Genomic DNA, 18921 nt, shown 5'->3' on the forward strand with positions numbered 1-18921 from the left:
GTTTCAGGAAACTCCAGAAGGGGTACATTTTGACACCAGCCAAAGGTAAGTAAACTCCAATTTAACTCTGTTTAGAAGGGAGAGCGCAAGCAGTTTCCCTCTAGTTGCAGGGGAAAAGTGCATATAGTACTATGGCCAGCAAAAATAAATTCAGCAACAGGAAGCTACAATGTGGGGGTGTACCACACAAAAACGTCATCTCCAACAGATACTATAAGATCAAGAAGTGTTACTGACATAGCTGTATTGTACTTTGTATATCTTTATATTAAATTTGAAAATTACAGTTGTTGGCATATGCATAGGTAATTTAGGCAATTAATGGGTTTGAGAAGAGAGAATAAAACAATTAAATTGAATAGTTGTATGTTAAATATGGTATTTAAAATTAACTCTGAAATGTTGTGCCACTCAAATAAGATCAAATTAACTTGGGAAGCGGGTTAGGTTTCCAGGGTATCAAGATTTAGCATCAAAGAAAGTGGCTTTGTAAAAACACACCAACGGAGTAATGATTCCGGGTCATGACAGGTATAATAGCACAGTAAAATAATATAAATAAGCCACTACATGAGGCAAGGTTCAAAGGGGTGGTGAGGATGTCAGTCGGCATTGTGAGAAAATTAGAGCCTCAATAGCTATGTACACAGAAAACGGTGGGAATATCTGTAACATTCTGCACAGCTCGTTTAACATGCTTCTAGGTGGCCGCAAGCACAGAATGCCAGTGCAGCTTGGTGAGGATGCTCAACCATGTGCTGAACTCGGCACCCAGCAACAAACCGTCTGGTTGTGAGAGTCAAGCACAGTCTTCTTCTGAACGTTTGTATTCTCTGGTAAGCTCTAAGCACTGAGATAACAGGTGAGACCAAAAATCTGTTGTAGTTCTGTATGAAAATCTAGCCCCATCTTACAAAATCATTAAAATATAATATGTAGGAAGAGGAGTAATAGCTATGATAGCATGTATGTTTGAAGGCCATGCCCTGAAATTCACATCTCAATATGGTGATCATTTGAATGGCCCATTATTGCTGCATACTTGTTGCACAAACTTCCTTTATCACAGCTGTGGAATACCGTATATAATTACATATTAGCTCATTCTTGGATGACATCCTAAATCAAATCCCTAGAGAGCATGCGTCAGAAACTTTAATTATCAAAGATTTTAAGATACCGGAGGATGCCCAAGAAGCAAACATGCAATAGATCTCTTAGAGAAAAAGGAAGTTATGATTGTCAGCTAGCTATGAGTGTCATACTCCGATCTTAGGGCTGTATGTAAAAAGTCCTCTTGAACGCAGGCAGTAGTAAACAGCACCCCTGATGTCTTCTTTTTATCTAACATAGGGTGTTTTAAAAATATCTTGTCTTGGAATGCAAATGCAGGGATTGAAATTTACTGTCACAAGCAGCTCTTCATCCCTGCGTTTGCATTCAGCCTTTTTGCAGGGGATACACCATAATCAAACAGGAGAGGTAGAAGTATATGGTTACCACTCAGCTTCCCTAATAACTGTCTTTTAATATCAACAGGAGTCTAACCACGTATCCCAGTATTCCCCAGGGAGTCCCTCAAGTTTCTTTTGGGAGACCCTCACCAGCTATTTTCTACCATGAGTATATTGTTACTCCGGTGTACTCATAGCTAATAGCATCATCATGGGGTCTCCTTCTTCCTCTAACCAAGGGAGTAGTTTCCAGATACCTCCAGGAAACTATTAGGGATCCATGAACAAAAATACTAAAAAGTGCAGTGAAAGTGAGAAAGTGATCTAAAAATGCCTCTGTCACTCAGTTACAATCCAACTTTGCTATGGCTGGGATAGGGTAAGTTTAAAAACAAATATAATGTGATACAAATGAATTATGTGTCCTTCACACATGACTTCGTAAGCTCCATACTTCTGGTGCCGAACTGCTCCTTATTAAGAGAATCACCTACTCATTCTGTTTTATACAGTTACATCTCTTGATGTTTTACATCATTGTGTTAACGTCCGTGAATTCACTCCAACAGCAGTTTGTATGACCAGGTAGTTTCTAGTATGGAGCTCGTGAAGTCATTGCACTAAATAGAGAAGTCCAGGAAGGTAAAACCCATATCTGGGCACTTTGGGATCCGGTGATTCTTTGGTACTGGAGAAAGCCAATTACCGTTTTGGGCAAGAGTGGGTTGAAACATGTTGACCTGACCTGATATGTGTGAAGGACACGTAATTTGTTCATATCACATTATGTCCCTCATTACGAGTTTGACGAGTGGCCTCTGCCATTGGACCGCCAGAACACCGCTGGCCCTATTACGAGTTCACCGCCGGCCCTGCAGTGAACAGGGCGTTAACACTGACGCCGGCTCGTAGTCAAGCCGGTGGCAATGTGGCGGTACCGTTGCGCTTTCCACTGCCTGTAAATCAGGCAGTGGAAGGCACGGCAGGCTATCAATGGGGGGCCATGCACCCCTTTTCTTCCAGCCTGTGCATGGCAGGGTAACTGCCATGCAAAGGCTGGCGGAAAGGGGACTCGTAATCCCCAGGGCAGCGCTGCCCTGGTGGATTGAGATCGCCAGGCTGGCGGCTGGCGGCAACCCGCTGCTTTGGCGGCGCTCCAACCTCCACTGCAGCTGTAATGAGGCCCTATATTTGTCCTTAAACATACCCCTGCCACAGTGAATTTGGATTGTAGCTGAGTGATAGAGAAATTTTTAGCTCAATTTCACTGCACTTTTTATTATTTTTGTTCACGGAATACTGATAGTTCCCTGGACTTATGTGGAAACTACCCCCTTGGTTAGGGGAAGAAGGAGACCCCATGATGATGCTATTAGCTATGAGTACACCGGAGTAATAATATGCTTGTGGTAGAAAATAGCTGCTGAGGGTCTCCCAAAAGAAACAAGAGGGACTCCTTTGTGAATTCTGGGATACGTGGTTACACTCCTGTTGATATTAAAAAACAATTGCAGGAGATCCTATATTACTAATTTATGAATTTTCATTAGGCAAAACATTTTGTAATCCCCTGTGAATGTACAATTTGTGATATGACTTAACAGTACAAATGTCGCATGGTAAATTTCAACCCCGTTTGCAAACAGTCATTGCGCAATTTTCACATCCTGATTTGAGAACGAGGATGGTAAATCTGTCCAAGATTTTTTAAATACAACAGTACAACAGCCATCCGTTGTAATTCAACTCACACTGAGGTCAGACCAGTCACTGGTCATCTTTTGAATATCTTGAATGATCTTTGCAAGTGACTCATTTAGCCACACATTACGCTGGAGGGTAGAAGCCCGTTTTCAGAGCTGGATGAACTGAGAGAGCTCAGGTTTCTAGTCCTGTAAGGGTCCTCTAGGGAGCAGCATAAGATATTCTAGTAAGCACAATTCTACCAGCAGCTGTGTCAGATTCTGAAGCATTGGGATTTTTCCTAAATGGCTCCTGAAATTTTCTTAAAGTTTTCCAGGAATAGCTAGGTCTTTTTAGCTTGGTTATGTGCCAAAAACGAAACACAATACATTAATCAAACTACAAGATTGGCTACAGCTCTCAAATCCAGCAGGCGCTTCAGCCATGAGGACTACGACACTCCCCTTTACAGTATAATCATGACGGTCGTCAAAATTGCACCACTGAGCAATTTAAAAAAAATGAAAGCAACCGACGAATGGTGTACTACAGAATACTGCAACATGCACAGGTGGGTGTGGGTGGTGAAGTAAAAATCACATGCAAGTACACTAAAGAGCAGCAACGACTATAAACTAAGATTGCGGTTCCAGACATATCAACAAATCAACTAAGGAACCTAGGAAAATTATCACTATCTCTGAGACCTTACCAACTCCGGAGGCCTAGAAAAATATTCAGAATGTATCCCCACAATTGTGCATAAATGAACCATCATTCTTCAGTTCGTTCTTAACGAAGATCCATGAATTTAAAGCAAATACCGCTGAAGATTGACTTATGTCCTCCTATTTCACACACACTCAGTAGATGCGTATTGCCTGTCCCTAAACCCCATGAAAATATGAGAAGGGATCAATCTGCACACCAGCTTACCTGCTGGGTAAGGCTTGATCATTCTCTTGTACTGTGGTATTGCCACAAAATCTTGCTCACTTCGTACAGACCTCCTAAATGCATTTTCCCAGACTGTAAGAATACTAGGTTGTCTGAAGCAGGCGGTAGTTACATCACTCCTGAAGAGATCAGTGGCCAAGCCTAGGGTCCTATCTAACAAAATATTAATCTCAAACACCCATTAACACATACAAATCCTTGAAAATTAACTAAAAGGGGACTGCCAGAATACGTGTAACAAAGCAACACAGTTAATGGATATCTAACAGGATTCAGAATTGTGGAAGGAAATTGAACCCATAGGGTGTGTTTCTTGAATATTAAGTAGCAATATCATAACTTAATATTGAAGCCAAAATATGGAGGACAAAAATATAGACAGGTAAGTATGTATAGATTTTCTATACCTAACGCCATGTATATGTGCCTAACATATATATCTGTATCTATATAACATTTCATGCGAAAATGTCAGTTAAAACATACTGTTTTAAACTAACAAAACCACTGAAATTCACCACTCTTTGGGCCAGATGTAGGAAAGGTTTTGAACGTCGCAAACAGCGAATTTCGCTGCTTGTGACGTGCAAAACCCACATTGCGATGCCCACTTCCCGTTTTGCGAGTCGGTAACCTGGTTACCGACTCTCAAAACGGGACTGCGAGTCGCAATTAGGAAGGGGTGTTCCCCTTCGTAATTGCGAGTCGCAGCGCAATGCTGCAATGCTTTGTGACCGTGAACGCGGTCGCAAATCAATCGCAGTTACCACCAGTGTCACACTGGTGGTAACCCATTCGCAAAAGGGAAGGGGTCCCCCTGGGACCCCTTCCCCTTTGTGAATGGCATGGAAAACATTTTTTCAGAGCAGGCAGTGGTCCTATGGACCACTGCCTGCTCTGAAAAAATGAAACAAAAACGTTTCATTTTTTCATTTTGTAATGCATCTCGTTTTTCTTTAAGGAAAACAGTCTGCATTACAAAAAAAAACCTGCTTTATTTAAAAGCAGTCACAGACATGGTGGTCTGCTGTCTCCAGCAGGCCACCATCCCTGTGAGTGCTGCGAGTCGCAAGGGGGTCGCAAATCAGGGACAACATCCTGCATCCTGAAATGCGACTCGCAAATTGCAAGTCTCTCTGACTTGCAATTTGCGAGTCGCAATTCAGGAATTTCCTACATCTGGCCCTTAGTTATTTCAAGTACCTTTAACTTGTGCTCTAAAGTAACTATAACTCAAGCATATTTTTTTCATTAATGATGTAAATCCAGATGTTGCAGTAATGTTATCTGTGATGTCATAGAACTTGTCATGAGTTATGTAACATGGGAGGTAATTAGTAGTGCATCATCATTTTTCAATACATATGTGATGCCATTGACCACGGTTAGTGAACAATGGCAACCACTGCTTCAAATGTACTAATGTAACAGTGATATACAATGCATCTAGGTCTCACAGTCATGAGTAATTTCCAAACCCATGCCATTTGCCGGAGGAAAATGAACTTTCCCTTAATCCTACTAAAACAGTTTATTCTTATCTCATATTTGGTGAATCCTTCTTTGTCTCTTTAAAGCTTTTTGCTTGGTCTCTTTCTCTGTTAAAAGTAGTACTTCCTTTTTCGACTTATTTCGCCCAGTGAAATTGGAATGGAACAAGGGGGAACTAAACAGAAAAACATGGACACCTTAACTCGTCATGTTCTTACTGTTGGGCTCAACTTACATTCCAGAAGAGTTATTATCTAAAACAAGAAATAACTATTTAAGTACTCTGATAATTGCTTTATAATTCTCTATTTCTGATATGAAATAGGAGTTACCTTGTGAAAACCTCTGTATACCTGTCTCTGTACGTTTGATGAAAACTGTGACGTCCTAGAGCTGAAAGATTAATGAAACTTGTATAGGAGATTTATGAAATACCCTGAACTATAATGCACCTTGCATATAGATAACATCCTTCACTGAGTTGTGAGTCAGGTCTGTGATATCGATGATTCTCAATTTGACAAGTTCATTATCTGTTACATAATGAATATACATTGCGGTTGTGCTTTCTTTCCTGGCAATTTTCATTCACTTCCTCATCACAGATAATACCTTAAAACGTGTGGCATGAAGAGCATACATATATTTGTACTCTAAAAAAACGTATGAGTGGGATATATCTACCAGAAAGCGACTTCAGGACTGCTGTTGAAGCCATCATACTCTTATTTCTGGATGATGGTAATTCCCTACTAAATGGGCTCAAAGTCTTCACACTGGCACCCCTGAAATACATCCTGCCCGCAAAGTGTATGATTTAGGGCATTAAGAAATACAATCACATCACTCCTATCCTGAAGGAACTCCACTGGCTACACTTGCCAGCCTGTACCATCTTCGAAAACAGCTGTGTCATGTACAAAGCCATCACAATTACCAATCCGCTTATATTACAAAGAAGCTTGCCTTCTGATATAGTTGTCAGACCACCCACAGCCAAGACATCATCGGATTGCGGGCTAAGAAGTGTAAAAAAAGAAAAAAAACAAGACAGTAGGCCATACACACAGGATCTGGAACAGCATTGACATATTCATCCGGACTGTCCCAAGGCTAGTCCAGTTTAGGAAAGAATTGAAGACTCACCTCTTTAAGGAAGGCTATATCAAAATGCATTATCCATACACAACTCAGCTTCCTCTCCTATTGTTGATTTTATGCTTTTCTTTGCACATGTACAATGCTCTGCTGAGTTTTGGCTGTTTTCGTGCTGTAGAAATACTATATAAGTATAAAACTGATGACTCAGTCTCATTAGATATCTAAGATAAAGCATCTATGCAGGATCGGGGGTATTCTTGTCCTCAAGAATATAAGATGAAATGTGCCCCTTTCTAAATTAAAAGGGAACAAGTTAAATAGCATGGTCAATGAAATAAGCCTTCTTGAAACAGGTATAAGTTAGAAACCATGAAGGTTTTTTTTAAAGTATATTATCATTACAGAAAACAAAAATATAGCTAGTCACTCAGTGGTATACAGGTTATTAGTATAAGGTTTCATGCTCCATTACATAAAGAAATCAAAAGCTAAAACCAAGTATGATCTAGCATTTTGCTAATAGATGCAGCATGAGATCTTACAAATAAGACTGAGGAAAACTGGTCTGGCTCACTGTTAAAATGAGCCCTCTTATTGCAACATACATAGAAAAATCATTCCATACAGTCAGCATGATATGAGCAAAATGATTGGCCCAACAAATCACAATACAGAATAAAAGGATCCAATAGCATCCAACTACATGAATAATAATTAGACCCCATTTGCCCTAATGTCATTGGATATGACAGTACAAATCTTGTTTCACATAAAACAAGAACATATTTATTAAATTAATGGATTCACTGACCTTCGTGCAGGAAGAATCTTGAACCATAACATTTGGGAGAAAAACTTCCTCTGGTGCTTACCAAGAACAACTTATGATTGATAGGAAAAAAACAACAACACAACACATTTTACATTTAACCCCTTCGGTGTCAAGGACGAGCTGGTCTCGCACTGGGCTGCAGCGCTGAGGTCGAGACCAGCTCGTCCTGCACCTGGTACACACAGGGCGCGATAGCGCTCCCCCATGGGCCTCCCACCCCCTCTCCTGGTCAGGGATGCCAGGGGAAGCGCTTACCCTGCAATCCCGACGCCCTCCAGTGATATCTGATGATGTCAGCTTCCAGCGATACCGAGGAAAAACAAATTTGTTTCTCCTTGGTACGGGGGCAAGGGAGGTCAGGCAGGCATGAAAAGGAAAGGAAAAGCTTTTCCTTTCCTTTTCATGTCTCTCTGAGCATTCCTGCAGCCCAATCGCTATGCGCAGGTATTTTTTTTTTTACTGAAATTGGCATGAGGGGAGCGACCCCTTTGGAAGGGTCGCTTCCCAAGGGGGGGCATTTTTTATAAGGCGATTTGTGCCCCTCCCCCCTGGAGACAGATTGGCCTACTTTATTTAATTAGGCAATCTGCCCCCAGGAGGGGCAGAAGCCACTAGACACCAGGGATCATTTTTTAAAATTATTTTTTACACGTGGGGAGCGACCCCTTGGGCAAGGGTCGCACCCCTGGGGTGAAATTGTTTTTGGGCCATTTCTGACCCCCTTGGGGGCAGATCGGCCTATTTTTATTAGGCCAATCTGCCCCCAAGGGGGGCAGAAACCACTAGACACCAGGGATTTTTTTTTGTTTGTTTATTGACATGAGGGGAGCGACCCCTTAGGCAAGGGTCGCTCCCCAGGGGGCCAAAATATTTTTAGGCCATTTCTGCCCTCTTTGAGGTCAGATCGGCCTATTTTAATTAGGCCGATCTGCCCTCAAAGGGGCAGAAAACACTAGACGTTAGGGATAATTTTTTTTTTTTTTTACAGGAGGGGCGGGACCAATTAGGCAAGGGTCGCTCCTCTAGGGGCCACATTTATTTTAGGCCATTTCTGCCCCCCTTGGGGACAGATTGGCCTATATTTATTAGGCTGATCTGCCCCCGCGGGGGGCTGAAACCACTGGAGACCAGGGATTTTTTTTAATGGCAATTTCATGCAAGGGGAACGCCCCGTTAGGTAAGGGTCGCTCCCCTAGGGGGGGAATTTATTTTAGCCCATTTCTGCCCTCTTAGCACCAGGGATTTCTTTGTTTTGTTTTTTTACAGATCGGGGCTGACCCCTTATGCAAGGGTCGCTCCCCTGGGGGGCAAATTTATGTTAGGCCATTTCTGCCCCCCTTCGCCTATTTCTATTAGGTCAATCTGCCCCCAAGGGGGACAGAAACCACTTAGGCACCAGTGATTAGTGTGTGTGTGTTTTGTTTGGGGGCAGCCCGTTGGGCAAGTTCACTCTCCATGGGGGCACATTACTGTTGCCCATTTCTGCCTCTCTTGGGGGCAGATCGGTCTATTTTTGTAAGGCCCATCTGCCCCCAAGGGGGGCAGAAAGCCCAGCAGACACCAGGGAATTTTTTTTTTCAAACCCCAAATAAATGGGGACAAAGAAGTTCTGCCCACTGGTGGGCAGATGGGGCAGTTACACCAATACACTTCCCAGGGGGGCAGAAAGCCTACTAGATGCCAGAGAATTTAAAAAAAAAATAGTGGGGTAGTGGATACCACCCAGTATAGGCATGGTTATGCCCCCACCCCAACTGAAGGAGGTAACAGTCTTTCAGCTCTCCCCCGCACACTAAAAGATCTTATCCCAACGGCAAGCAAGAGGACATTTGATTATTTTGGATTTTGGTTTCACATTTGGGCCATGAGAGCTTGTCTAACTCTCAAAATCGTCCCATTGGAAAGGTGAGGGCTGCACTTTTTGGACTTTGGGATGCTGCCATGTAGAAATATCTACGAGACTTAGACACATCTGAAAACTAAACATCTGGGTGAATCCAGGGTGGTGTGCTTCACATGCACCCCGCACCATTTTCTTACCCACAATGCCCTGCAAACTTCCAACTTTGCTTGAAATCACACATTTTTACCACATTTTTGTGATGGGACCTTCCGGAATCTGCAGGAATCCACAAAATTCCAACCACCCAGCATTGTTGCATCTATACCGATAAAAATTCTGCCCCACTTGTCAGCCTGAAAATGTTTTTTTCGAACTGCCCTTTTGGACCCGCTTTGATTCCCACTCAATTTCGAAATGTGTTTGGTTCTTCTCTGTCACAGGCACTTGGCCCATCTCGACAAGTGAGGTATCATTTTTATCCAGAGACTGAGGGGAATGTTGGGGGGTAGGAAATCTGTGCCGGTGCGGTGATCCCACACAGAAATGTGGGGAAAATGTGATTGTTTGCTAAATTTGTGGTTTGCTGAGGATTCTGGTTAAGAAAAGTCTGGGGGATTCACGCAAGGCACACCTCCCTGGACTCCCTCCAGTGTCAAGTTTTCAGAAATTTCTGGGTTTAGTAGGTTTCCCTAGATGGCTGCTGAGCCCAGGACCAAAAAAGCAGGAGCCCTCCCTCCCCCACACCCACAAAAACAGGTAGTTTTGTATTTGATTAGTTTGATGTGTCCATGTAGTGCTTTGGGGCATTTCCTTTCGCGGGCACTAGGCCTACTCACACAAGTGAGGTACTATTTTTATCGGGAGCCTTGGGGGAATGGCGGGTGGCAGGAAATCTGTTGCTCCTCTCAGATTCCAGAACTTTTTATCACAGAAATGTGAGGAAAAGGTGTTTTTGGGCCAAATATTGAGGTTTGCAAAGGATTCCGGGTAACAGCACCTAGTGAGAGTGCCACAAGTTACCCCATCCTGGGTTTCCCTAGGTATCTAGTTTTAAAAAATGCACAGGTTTGGTAGGTTTTCCTAGGTGCTGGCAGAGCTAGAGGCCAAAATCCACACCTAGACACTTTGCAAAAAACAGGTCGATTTTCTTTGGGAAAATGTGAAGTGTACATGTTGTGTTTTGGGGCATTTCCTGTCATGGGCACTAGGCCTTCCCACACAAGTGAGGTACCATTTTTATCTGGAGACTTGGGGAAATGCTGAGTGGAAGGAAATGTGTGGCTCCTCTCAGATTCCAGAACTTTCTATCACAGAAATGTGAGAAAAAAGTGTTTTTTGCCACATTTTGAGGTTTGCAAAGGGTTCTGGGTAACAGAACCTAGTGAGAGCCCCACAAGTCACCCCATCCTAGATTCCCCTGAGTGTCTAGTTTTCAAAAATGCACAGGTTTGGTAGGTTTCCCTAGGTGCCAGCTGAGCTAGAGGCCAAAATCCACAGCTAGGCACTTTCCAAAAAACACATCTGATTTCATTGTAAAAATGTGATGTGTCCATGTTGCGTTTCCTGTCGCGGGCTTTAGGCCTACCCACACAAGTGAGGTACCATTTTTATTGGGAGACTTGGAGGAACACAGAATAGAAGAATAAGTGTTAATGCCCCTTGTCTTTCTCTACATTTTTTCCTTCCAAATGTAAGACAGTGTGTAAAAAAAGATGTCTATTTGCGAAATGCCCTGTAATTCACATGCTAGTATGAGGACCCCCGGAATTCAGAGATGTGCAAATAACCACTGCTTCTCAACACCTTATCTTGTGCCCATTTTGTAAATACAAAGGTTTCCTTGATACCTGTTTTTCGCTCTTAATATTTAATCAAATGAATTGCTGTATACCCGGTATACAATGAAAACCCATTGCAAGAAGCAGCTCCTTTATTGGGTCAGGGTACCTAGGGTTCTTGATGAAACTACAAGCCCTAAATATCCCCACAGCCAGGAGAGTCCAGCAGATGTAACGGTATATTGCTTTAAAAAATCTGCTATAGCTGGAAAAAGTTATAGAAGAAAATGTGGACAGAAACAGCTCTTTTTTTCACCTCAATTTCAATATTTTTTTATTTTAGTTGTTACTTTCTGTAGGCAAACCTTGAAGGATCTACACAAATAATCCCCTTGCTAAATTAAGACTTTTGTCTACTTTTCAGAAATGTTTAGCAGTCTGGGATCTAGCATTAGTTTCACACCCATTTCTATCACTAACTGGAAGGAGGCTGAAAGCACAAAAAATAGTAAAAATGGGGTATGTCCCAGTAAAATGCCAAAATTGTGTTGAAACGCTGGGAAGATTGCGATTTTAGCACCACAAACCCTTTGTTGAGGCCATTTTCAGGGAAAAAAACACAAGCTTTCTCAGACAGACCTTTTTTCCCATTGTTTTTTTAAAACCAAATTTGATCTGCATTTTGGCTAATTTCTTGGTCTCCTCCAGGGGAACTCACAAATTCTGGGTACCTCTAGAATCCATAGGAGTTTGTGAAAAAAGGATGTAAATTTGGTGTGGGTAGTTTATGTGGACAAAAGGTTATGAGGGCCTAAGCACGAACTGCCCCAAATAGCCAAAAAAAGGCTTTGCACCTGAGGGGAAAAGACCTGGCAGCGCAGGGGTTAATAACTTTTCTTGTGCACATTTTGCTGTAAGTGGCGAGAGAGATTAAATCAATACATAGTCACTGTTTTATTTCAAAATGGAGTTAAGGCCTAGGTTAGCCTACTTTAATGAAAGCACAGTTATATAGAGTGCAAAAAATTCATAATCAATGCAAATTATTCATGACACCAAGCAAATATGATTTATTAATTAGAAATATTGTTTCCTGATACATTAATTTGTCTAATATAGGCAATATGTAGAGTCTAAGAGAGGGAAGGGAAAAGTTTAGTAAAGTGGGATCTTTGTGTTAATATGAAATGTACATGGTAGTTAAGGGGAGAGACTCTGTTCAAGTACATCAATTTAGAAATGTTCAGCGGACACTGGCTGGCTAGTAGCTAAAGAATGAAGGTAGTTAAATGGCTACTTAGTGAATTACCTTTCTAAACATTTTACAGTCCAACCAGACATAATTGAAGAAAAGGGGATTTGGGCACTCTTATTATTGTTGACAGATGAGGATGCAAGATTGGGTAAAAGGACAATCTTTTTATTTTATTTTCACTGGACTGCCCCTTCAATAGTGGTTGACTAGCAGCATGATGGAAAGGTTGGTGAGTGATAGATGAGGACAATTTTGTGGACACTATCTGTTACTAAACATACCGGGGACTTACCGGAAATATACACACCTTGGAGCCCACCAATTACTTACCACTGGTTGGCTTACCTGTTACTGTGATTTTCTTGCTTCTTATTCATGTTGTAGTCTGTCAATGTTTTGTTTGTCCCACCCAAAGAGCACAGTTTCCATACAGCATAGCCTCTTTACCAGTTATTGTTTCTACCTGGCTTCTGTGCTTCCATTGCCTGCTTTCAAAGCATTGCTTTTTTCTTCTGGGTTAAGCTGTCATGCCGCAGGTCACAGCACGACCCGCAGCTCACTCAACTGCCTTCGTGGCATCGCACGTCGCACAGCAGGATGCCCTTAACTCTTACCCGAAGCCTCTGGAATCCTGCAGAGAGCCGTGGAGGGCCATTTTTCACCTCGCTTCTCGAGTGGGCTTGAGACATTCTTCTCCTTGGGGGTCATATTCTTTCTCTCTGTAGCTTCACCTTCCCAGAATTCCTGGGGAAGGGTTTTTACTTACCCAATCCATCATGAAGGCTCTATCTTGCATTCCTGCCAGCCTTTTCCAGTCCATCATGGCGGCCTTGATTCTTCCTTGCTGTCACCTCCTGTTTTGGAAATATAAGGAGCAGAATTAACTTTCTCCTTACATTGCAACACTCCTCTCTCCTGCTGTTGTGTCCTTGCTCCTTTTGGTGTGTCCTCCTTACTGCTGGTGTGTCCTCCCTCCTGGTAGTGCTTCCATGCTCGTGCTGGTGAGACCTCACTCCTGCTGGTGCTTCCTCTCTCCTGCAGTGATTCTTGCTCCTGTTGATTCCCTTACTGAACATTCCTATTCTCCTAGCTCTTGGCATTTCCACTTGCGTTATCTCCACCTTCTGTGCCTTGTTGCACTTACGATTTTCAACCTTCAGTAGCAGTCATCATCGGCCTCCTGGAAATCTCCAATCACCATCGGAGGTTTTTCCCTTCAGGGTTTTGTCTTTTTGGGGTTTCCTTCTGGAGGACACTATCTGCTTAGATGTTCAATTGTCAGCGGAATCGTGGCTACCAGAAGGGGTTTCCCATACCAAGGATACTCAAAACCTAGACTCACAGATTTTCCCATTGCTCCAAAGCTGTAAATAGAAGCCCATCCGCTGAAGAACCTGACAGATTGCAATACCTAATTTCCAGTTTGAACCGCAGAAGCACGAAAGCTTCACAAGTGTTACCTCATGCTGGGAGGTGGATTTTGCACAAGCTTTGATTGAGACAGTTCAACAACTGGCTCAAGAACCGCAACACCTAAAAATTAAAACTTGGCCCTACTTCAAGCACTTCCTGCCAGACCATTCTATGTGCCAACCATTTTTCAGCAACCCCTCATTTTTCTGGGGGATCCAAACAAATTAAAAGAATTTCTAGACTCCCTGACAATATTCTTCACCTTCCGTCCAGGCCAGTATACTCTGGTTAGAACAAAAGTGGGTTATCTCATCAGCGCCTTACCAGGCTCCACATTAGAGTCGGCGACCCCATTGGTAGCCGCAGAAGACCCGTGCCTTTCCAACAACGCAGCTCTTCTTGCACCCTTCAAGCAGATGTTTGAAAGACCTGGTTTACAGACAGCTGGAGAAGCTCTTTGCGACATTTAACAGGGTAATCAAAATGTTCTGCAATACATCACTCGCTTCCGCAAGTTATCAGCTGAGACCATATGGGTGGATTGGACTCTAGTAACTCTCTTTCACCTGGGCCTTCACGATGAAATAAAAGATGAACCAGTGCATTTCGACCTGCGCAGAAACAACGGCAGCATTTATGGATCAGGCCCTGTCCACCGAACACCAGCTCAGTGAATGTAGATATAAAAAACACAGGTCCTGAGTTCCGCAAACCCGAAGGAATGGCTTGTCTCAGTACTTGAGACTCCTTCATCTTCAGGAGAAGAGCCTATGCAGATTGGGGTAGCTCACAAAATATTTTCTGAGACAGGAAGGGAACACAGAAGAAAGCAAGGATTATGTATGTATTGTGGCTCTTTTGGTCATCTAATCTGCAGTTGTCCCACATGTCCACAGAATGTTCCCGGAAACACCAGTTACCTCCTCTGTAAGCCAGGAGAGGACAGGAAAGTCAGGAAACCTTTCTATTTGTTCCTCCAGAGAACTGGTTATTCTGGTGTTCCTCTTGCCCATACTTCTGGAACTTCCTAATGAAAAAAATGAAAAGGTGCTGGCCTTATTGGACAGCGGGCAAGCAGGGGGCCTGGAAGAAAAATGGGCACTAGAAAGGCAAATACCCCGAGATCCCAAAGAATCCCCTGAACAGGTCCACACAGTAGATGAAACACCATTGGTCTCAGGACCGGTTAAAGAGATGACCACTCCTTTAAGGTTGACCTTTGGAAAACATCTTATCTTTTGACCTTATTATTACCTCTTCCAACCATGTTATGATCTTAGGACTTCTTTGGCTGGTCATACACAATCCGTACATCAACTGGGAGACTCAAACTCTATCCTTAGCTTCCTAATTTTGTCATAAATTGTGTTATGTTAGAGAAGATTACTGGCTCCTAAGGAGCCTTCTATCGCCAAGGAAACTGTGTGGTACCATTAGAGTTTTACATGGAGTCCCAGTTCATTATCAGAAGTATGCAGATTTATTTCAGAAACCTAAAGAAGTCTTCTTACCTACTGTGTTATCTCCCTCAAGCCTGGTGCCACGGTTCTGTTTGGAAGAATGTATTCACTTTCTGAAATCGAAAAGGGGGCGGTAAGGCATTATGTTCAGGAGAACATTTAAAGGGAACTCATCACACGCTCATCTCCTGCTGGGGGGCTTCTCTCCTTTTTGTACCCAAGAAAGCCAAAGATGTATGGCCATCAATTGATTTCAGAGGATTGAATAGAGTTACCATAAAAGACTAAAATATTCTTGATAAGAGGTAAGGGATATCAGAGTCAGTCAGAGGAGCCTAAAGGTTCACGAGGTTAGTCTTTCGGGGAGCCTACCACCCCCTTCATATCAAAGAAGGAGATGAGTGGAAGTCTGCTTTCAGAACCCCACCCCCCAGGGCGTTTCGAATATTGTGTTATGTCTTTTGGGTTAAGTAATGCTCCATACATTTTTCAGCACGTCATGGATCACGTATTTGCAGACCTGCTAAACGAGACTGTTGTGGTATATTTACATGTAGTTTAGTCATCTGATCCCTCCTCCCACCACAATCATGTTTGTCAAGTCCTTGATACACTATGCAAAAATAAAGTGTTCTATAAGCCTGAAAAATGTGAATTTGACCAGATTGAAGTGGAATACTTGGGATACTGTCTAAATAAGGCAGGAACTGCCATGGGCCCTCAGAAAGTGTGTGCCATTCTTGGATGGCCTTCTCCTTCCTCTATTAAGGAGACTTAATGGTTCCTTGGCTTGGCAAATTTCTATCACCGGTTTATTGAGAATTGTGCCTCTTAGACTAGCCTGAACTCTCAAGAAAGAGAACCTTAAATGTGGATTTAAGTGGACAGAACAAGCTCAAACAGCCTTACAAAATTTGAAAATAGCTCTTTGGAAAGATAAGACAAAAAGTTTTGCTTAATCTACGGAGGTCCAAGCAGAGGATGAAGGACTCCTCTGATGCTCATCGGCGACAGTCCCTTTCCTATCAAGTTGGTGACAAGGTTTGGCTATCTTCTAAATACTTGCCTCACCATGTCTCGTTAAAGAAATTTAAACCATGATTTTACGGGTCTTTCAAGATAATGCATATCATAAACCCAGTGGCCTTCTGACTTCAGTTGCCAGGTTTTGGGAAGATGCATCTTGTTTTTCACATCTCTCAAATTAAGCCCTACATTCTTGATCCCTTCCACCATGTGTTCTCTCATCCTCTTCCAGTCTTGGTGGACGATATTTCTGAGTATGAGGTTCAGGACATTTGTGACTTTCAGTTCTTTTGAAACCATTTACAGTTTCTGATTCATAGGAAGTGTTATCCTCCTAAAAAGAGATCTTTGAAAGGTGCTGCCTCTGCTTGTGCTCCTATCCTGATTTGCTGATTTTTTTCAGCAATTCCCTGATATACCTGGAACCTCGGGAGGGGATCATACTTCACGCGCAGTCATACCAAAAACTGTGGCTCACTCACTCAACTGTCTCCCTGGTGTCCTGCGTTGCACAGTGGGACACCCAAAACACTCACCTGCAGCCTGGGAAGTCCTGCAGAGGGTCATTCTTTGCCTCGCTGATCAAGTGGGCTTGGGGCATTCCTCTCCTTGGGGACCATATTCTTGCCAGCTGTAACTTCTCCTTCCGAGAATTCCTGTGGAAGGCTTTTTACATACCCAATCCTCATCATGGAGGCTCTATCATGCATTCCTGTCAGCAATTTCCAATTCATCATGGCGGCCTTGTTTCTTTCTCCATGTCACTTCCCGTTTTGGGGTATATTAGGATCAGGATTGTCTTTCTTCTTGTGTTGCAACACCCCTCGCTCCTGCTGGTGTGTCCTTGCTCCTGCTGGTGTTTCTTGCTCCTGTTGCTTCCTTTACTTAACCTTTCTATTCTCCTGGTTCTTGGCATTTCCACTTGCCTTATCTGCGCCTTCTGTGCCTTGCTGCAGTCCTGGTTTTCAGCCTTCAGTACCAGCCCTCATTGCCCTCCTGGAAGTCTCCAATCACTATCAGAGGCTGTTTCCCTTAGGGATTTCCTCTTGGGGCTCCGTCTGGAAGGCACTACCTGCTTAGACGTTCCACTGTTGGTGGCATTGTGGCTATAAGAAAGGGTCGTCCGTACCTTCAGCAGGCAAGGATAGTCAAAACCTGGACTTGCAGGTTCTTCTATCACTCCAAGGCTATCAATAGAAGTCCGGCCACTGACGAACCTGACATAAGCGCTCCATCCGAGTGCAGATGTTTTCCAACTGTCTCCCTTGTATTCCTCTCTCCTCCTGCATGCTGAGTGGCTGTCTGTTGTCAGTGTGCTTCTCCCTGCCACCTCCATGTTCAGGGCTCGAAAAATCATAAAAATGTTACTAGACCTGCAGGTCAAGTAACTTAAATAAGCTACTCAACCTGACTGTTATGTACTTGACCCTTAAACGGGTCTCAAATAGTGTGATCCTAGGGAAATAGTTTACAGAGTCTCCTTTTTCTTCGTTCTCACATATGATTGCACCTTCAAATATGTGAGCTCAGCATTTCTGCAGTACAAACAAAACCTCTTTTGTTTGATTAAATAGACTAAAGTATGATGCATGCATCACAAGAATCTAGCCTACATACCCATGACGTCTAGCCCACATAATCTAGGACTTCTTTTAGTTTACTAACAACTTTGCCATCAGGACAGGAGAGTTTCTCAGTTTGTTTAAACACTCAATTTCAATAAATATACTACTAAACCATGATGTGGTAACATATTGTCATCTACACACTGTAACTTTCCAAGAAATGTCTAAAAATCTCTCCACTAACTTGCAGCTTTACTGATAAAACTATATGGTGTATTAACAATCTTTGAAAATTGGGTTTCAGAAAACATATCCATTGCACATCAACACCTAAAGTATTCCGATTTGTTTTCATCCTATTAAAATATTTTTTTCATTACACAGAAATATAAAAAAGGGCTTTCACAACTACTGAAATATATTTTGAAATGTCTGCACAGTTGACTTAGTCATTTAAATGTTGTGTGTTAAGAAATACCTGACACCCTATATCCTTTTATTTTACATTTTAAGCAGCAGGTCACACAGTTCACCTTACAAAGTCCTGGAACTCTGCAGTCAGAAGGGAAATTAATTTTAAGAAAAACTGACTTTTGACCTCTGTCTGTGAACACAGAGCAAATGTGACATAAGAACAAGATTTAAATGCATCTTTTACTACCCCTCCACTTTTCAACTGAACAGAGCACCTGTTCAGTGTCAACTCACCAGAAGGGACTAGTAAGTATTAAAAATAGCTCGACCTGATCAAATAAGACTTGCCAATGCAAGTGGTTGAGTGGATTTTTTGAGCCCTGATGTTGCGATCTCCCTTGTGTAATCCTCCCATTGCTTTTTTGCCTCTGCGTTTCTCTACCACCTGCTCCATGTTATCCTACTGCTCCTTGGTTCTAGGCCCCAACCCAGTCTTCATGTTGCTTCTCACACCAGTGCGTTCCTCCTCTCTCACCCATTCCTTCTCCCCACCCACTGTGTTGTAGCCCCTCCACCCACACTCTCCTCTCTTGACCATTATTTGTCTAGCCCTGCCTTCTGTTTTGCTTTCCCCACCTGCACCCTCCTC

This window comes from Pleurodeles waltl, chromosome 6 (assembly GCF_031143425.1).
Source record: "Pleurodeles waltl isolate 20211129_DDA chromosome 6, aPleWal1.hap1.20221129, whole genome shotgun sequence".
NCBI classification, from domain to species: Eukaryota; Metazoa; Chordata; class Amphibia; order Caudata; family Salamandridae; genus Pleurodeles; species Pleurodeles waltl.